This window comes from Parasteatoda tepidariorum, chromosome 7, assembly GCF_982258835.1.
Source record: "Parasteatoda tepidariorum strain Cologne lab strain chromosome 7, Ptep-v5.0, whole genome shotgun sequence".
Classification (NCBI taxonomy): Eukaryota; Metazoa; Arthropoda; class Arachnida; order Araneae; family Theridiidae; genus Parasteatoda; species Parasteatoda tepidariorum.
Window position 1 is genome coordinate 44315096 of NC_141761.1, and position 6434 is coordinate 44321529.

Genomic DNA, 6434 nt, shown 5'->3' on the forward strand with positions numbered 1-6434 from the left:
GTTATTTTGTGCAAATTATTTTAGAGTTCTTTATGAATAATTTTTTTAGCAGCACAAATATGCAAACATTTGGTTTAGGTGTAATTGTAGTATCAAACAAGATTTTTCAGTATTAAATAAAATAGAAAATATTATCCTTCACAAGATTTTTTTTTGTATGTTGAGTTCATAATGTTCATCAGAGGATGGATTGAGGATAAAAAGAATGAGATGCGTCAATCATTAAAAGTTTTAAAAAACTATGTAATTTTGAGTAAATTGTTTTAGAGTTCATTATGAATATTTTTTTTGGAAACACAAATATGCAAACATTTGTTTTAAATGGAACTGTAGTATCAAACAAGATCTTTCAGTATTAAATAAAATAGAAAAGATTATCCTTCACAAGAATTTTTTTTGTATGTTGAGTTCATAAAGTTCATCAGAGGAATGATTGAAAAGGATAAAAGGAATGAGATATGTCAACCATTAAAAATTGAAATAAGCTATGAATTTTTGAGTAAATTGTTTTAGAGTTCATTATGAATATTTCTTTTGGAAACACAAATATGCAAACATTTTTTGTAGGAGTAACTGTATCATTAAAATTTTGAACATCATATATTGCAAATAATATAGTAAAACATGAACATTACAAAATAAATAATGTAATATTGAAAGACATATGTATTAAATATTGCTTTCAGGATGTGTTTTTTTAAAAAAAAAATTATGAATTCACGAATGAAATCCTATTTCAAGACTTAATTAATCTAACTGCACATACTTCCATAAAAATTACTACAATTTATGTTAGATAATAGATTATTGAATGGATTTATTTCAATAAAAGAGAAAAAATGTCTAGTTTCTTGAATTCTATGATGCATAAAACTAAAAAATGGAAATGGCATTGAAAATACAAAGAAGATCGTCGATATATAAGTCTTAATGAGTGCATGGTTAGGTTCATTAAGCACGATTCAAAGTAACATCATTTACAAAGATTTATGCAAATTTATAATGAACAGAGTGCTAAAAATGAATTGTAGTGTTTATTAATTTTATTCATTTTGTTAAATATATAATACATTTGAAGGTTTCAGTTAACACAATTTATAATTTGATTGAATAGGAAAGTACATAGATAAAATGGAGGACCTTGTATTTAGATTATTTTGATAGATAGTGTATCGAATCCATATCAAGCTGTACTGAAGAGAAGTTTTTATAAAAAAAACATTTACTTCAAAAATCAATCACATAACAACAAGCAAAAATAAATTGACGGACCCACAACTGGTTAGTATAAACCTTAAATGCAAAAACAGCTCTACAAAACAACCAACTATCTCTCCGTTGTTCCAAAACTGTTTCGTTCTATTTTCTTTTCTTAATCTCGTTGTTTATATCAAAGAATTTTTTTTCAATTAATACCTGTGTTATCTAGATATTTTTAGAATTCTATAATAGTAAATAATACATTTTAAAACGAAACGTAAACTTCAAAAATGTAATTTAGTTTAATAGCTCTGTTCAAGAACTGAAACACACAGCATAACCAAGTAAATGTGCATTTACGTTAAGAGTTAAAATCTGTCTTCACATTTATTTAACGTTTAATTGGTAATTAAAATGAACTATAGCCAACCAGTTTTATTTACCTTTATACACGCAAAAAGAGGCGCTTTTTATAATGACTTGTTAAGAAGAACACAAATAAACAGTTCCTAATAAGAAAGCACCTCTACAGGTATATGATGATGTTTCCGGCCATGGAATCCTATGCAATTTTAATCCCGATGATGTGCTCTAATTCCTTCAGAAGCATCTATGCAACCCCCTTTAATGCATGACATTTTCAAACTTGTACATTTCGAAATGTCATTTATAAAAAAAAAACTGTAGCTAGGAGGGGAAAACTGGTCGCAGATTTGAAATCAGCGAAGTGAAAATAACCAAGATCTGTTAAAAATCTCATGCAACAGGATATTTTTTTGTTTTGTTTTTTTAGAGCAATTATTGCTTCATATAATATTCCCGATATTGTCATAATTGATGCAGTGTATTATCTATGATTGTGTATTATCGGCAATCGGTGATTTGTGTTAATCAGAATCTGGCGTTGTTCCTATTGTTGGCGAACTTATGATTAAAAAGATTTATGAACATTTACTAATTACTATGAACATTTACTATTGTTATTAACAATTATTATTATTTTTAATAATAGTTGATATAAAAATGTTTTAGTATCATAATTTAATAAACTAGTGGGCTGTGCCCCCTGCTCGCTAACGCTCGCCAACCCCCGAAAATTTCTACGCAATCTTATATGGTTTGCTCAAACCAAGCTCGCTTCGCCCGCTACTAACTTAGGTACATTGCAAATGCACAAAATTCTAAGAATTCAAAACAATCATTCAAATCCATATAACAACTTTAAAAAAAAACATCTTTTTAGTAAATACTAAATCATTAAAATAAATTTGAATTCAAATAAATGACATGTAATTCATTAAACCTATTAGAAATGTGCTAGAGTATAAAATCTTAAGATAAAATTTCTAAAACTGATATCTCTTTAAAAGGTTAAAATTTTGGCTATAATTAAGTCTATTAAATATTGAAATAAGTGAATTGCAATGGAAAAACCTGCATAAACAAAACATTATGTTTTTAAAAAATAATAACCATGAACGATTCACAACTTTGTTAAAAACATAAGTATAAGTCTTGGAAGCTTGACATACAAAAGAAAAACTTACAGAAACTAAACATTAATTTGCAATAAATATTAAATGCGAACAAATACTGAGAAAGATTAAGGGCTTTGTTAATAACAAAAAAATAATTACTATTAAAGATTAAGAACTTCCTTAAACACACAATTATAAATTTCTGGACTTGGAGCTATCACTGTTAGGCTGTCAAATGATCTAACCCTAGAGAGGCCACATAAAAGTTGTCCATGACTAAAAACTGGTTTAGTCTATATAAATTCGTGAAAAAAGCTCTTTCGACAAAATACTAAAATAGAGATCTATCGACAAAGACTACTCACTTCTGCCTAGCATAATAGTATGAGATTGCAGCAGCTGAATTGAACAACCTGCTGATGCTCTCTCTGGTTATTTCAGTTTCCGTTTTTAAAAGCGCTATATGTTGAGCCAACTCAGCGAGATTTGGCATGTGACATTTTTAGCGACAATCATAGGTCGATTTTCTAGCGTTACCATTCGGGGAGTTGTAATGAGGTTTTTTTTGTCGCCGTGTAAGAGAAATATATATATATAGATTTAAACGCCTTGAAATTGAAATGACGTTTATACGAATAAGAATAAGTATATTTATAACTTATGTTAGTCTGCTAAGTTATTTTTAGAAAGCTCTATTTTTGCACCTAAACTATGAGTTTAGCGAACTTTAAGGATATTTTGTGGTTTCGAATACTTCCAGTTTTTAAATATTTTGTAAAACAGCTGTTTCGCACGTTTTAATCTATAACAGTGGTTTTCATCAATGAAATTTCGTATTTTCGATACTGAGCCGAAATGACATTATGCTGGAGAGAAGTGTTAAACACAATCGAAATCGTAGCTCTCGTTCTCTAGTTATTAACGAACATGCAACCAGACAAACTCTCGCTTTTGTATATAATGGGGGTACCAGAAAGTCATATCGTTTCAGCGCATTAAATATTCGTTAGTCTTAAAAACTAATTAATTCTTTTCGATCCATTTCGATTCATTTTATCTCAGGCATTGAAAGGTTGTTGCTAACGAGGGTGAATACATTATTGATAAAAAATAAAATCATGATAACAAATATCAAATGCACCGAAACGACATTAATTTCCGGTCCCCCTAATATATATAGAGAGATATCAGAACACACCGAACTCATTAAAGACTGTAAGCTGTCTTTCGAGTAAAGTCACAATCTTTTTAAATAAATTGATATTACATTTTTTTTCTTACTTACAGATTTAATCAAATAATTTAAACAAAAAACATGTTATGTTAAAAAAAACATAATCTTATTTTTTTATTTGTAGCTTTTGAAAAATATATAAAACGAACAAATGTATTTTTAAAAGTCTTTATTAGAATTTGAAATTAAATCTTCGTGCAAATACAGGGATTTCTGACAAGGTAATTCTAATCCACTTATTTCAACTATAGTTTAATAACTTCAAAGAATAAAAATAAATATACGAACTTTAATTTAGATCTGATTGAGCAAAATAAGAATTATTCATTTCTATATGATTTAAATCTTAAGAATATATATTAAAATGAATTCAACTCATTGGTTTTTTCTCTCTCTCATCTTTTTGATATTTCTCTCATTTCACTGTGATATTCTATTCCAGAATTATTGGGATAAGGAAAAAAGGTCGACACAAACAATTTAAGCATCTTTGACAGTTACTTAAAGTTAATTATGCTTAAGCAGAATTAGATTGACTGAAATGTAATTGATAAAAATGCAAATTTAACGATTAATGCTGGGTTTTCTTTATTTGTTCAGCAAATATTATTAAATACTATATCTTCGAATTACAAATAAATTTCTTAGTAACGATTTTTTAAAAAAAGGGAATAAATTTGTTGCAGCTGATGAACATGTTTAGCCCATAATAAGAACGCATTAATATTTAAAATAACTTAATTATTACATTTGTTGTTGTTGTCGTAAGCCATTAAGGCACAGGGGAAGGGAATGTTCCTGTTTTCCGGTGGCTCCATCTATTGTCAAGAATACGACTTCTGCCACACACATGCGTCATACCAGTTCATAGATCGGACCCATTCATGCATCCATTCATTCATCCCAGATCGTTATTTTGACCTGAATCCGAGAACGATCAATACCCCCAGAGGTATAATTTGTTATGGAAATATGATGGATTTTGTGTCCCGTGCACCAGTCTCCAGACTTAACTTGCGCCAGTCACTATTTACTTCACGGGGAGTCTTCTACCGGTTGGATTCAAACTTCTGTTGTCAGGAACGTGAGTCCAGCACCCTACCAGGCTATTCCAGTCTAATTATTACATTTTAATTTGTATTATAAACAGTGACTTTGTTGAAGTTTTGCAACATTTGAACACTAAACAAAAGATTTTACTTTCAGGATATCAGACTGATATGATAGATTGAAACAGATTTTTATGACGGTGAAGCAGATAACGATGAAAACCCGGATTTGTGGCTACTTATGTTCAACTCCTTAGCCTTCTATTTTTAAAATCAACCCAGATGACAAGCAAACTCTTGACTCAAACTTGCCTCCTTGAAAGACTTTTAAGTAAAAATATCTTGCATTTTTGTTACATTTTTTAAAACATGTGAAATTCCTTCTCTTGATCCGACGTCAAGGAAATTTTAAATATTGATTCCTTTACCCCATTGTTATTTATTCTGAATCAAATTACAGTGAAAAGTACCGGCACTCAGGGTGCTGGTACTTTTGACCGTAAATTCCATTTTCAACGAAATGTGTTACGGAACGAAAAATCTGATGTAATTTTTACTGTAAAAATCATTGTAAAATCATTGTCACTAAAACACTCTAATTAATTAAATACTACTGCAAAATTTGCGGTATTATATTTTACAGTAAAAATGAGTTTTACGAATGGTGCACTCAAAGTGCTGGTACTTTATACCGCAATTTAATCCAGAATAATTTTTTCATTGCTCTGTCTCAATCCCGTTCTTAGGGAAAATTTTTTTTAAACAGAATTCAGCTGTTAGAACAAAAAAAGTAACTTACATATTTTTTACTTGCAGTAGAATTTAATTTATACCTTTGTTTGTGTGAAGCAAAGGCGAGAGATACTATATCTCGACTGAAACAAATGTTAAGTGAAGTTTTTTAATTTTATTTATTTATTTCCTATGAGCTGCACAATCAGTCTTCCCGATGAGCAGACCTAGTGCGTTCTCCAGAAAAAGTATCCACTGTTTCAGGACCACCACAATGGGTGAGATACCGTTGGCCATGTTAATTTGAACGTCTAGTTTCTGCCACACTAGATGACAGCACCGAGACTCTATTTGGATGCTAAAGTGCACTAGGAATTTAATTTTTCCTGAAATGCCAAGAGCCAATAAGGCACTCCAGGAATCTTTTACATGTCGCATAATCATACGACTTGGCCGCTGAGGATTTTATGCATCCCGAAAATCCGGTGTCTGGCCTGGGGATCGAACCCGCAGACTTAGACTCAGAAGGCCGGCGACAAACCAACTGCGCCACCCAGCGAATGAAGTTATAATCGTGATATTCGCACGGTACCGGATTTCTTTTCAATATAACATGAATTTTAATTGTTTTGAATGATTCTCGCCCTGATAAGTTCTATTGTTTTTTTAAGGAAGCTTAAAATTACTATATTATAGTATAGTGTCCAAAACTTATCCTATATATCTCATAAGTAAACTGCT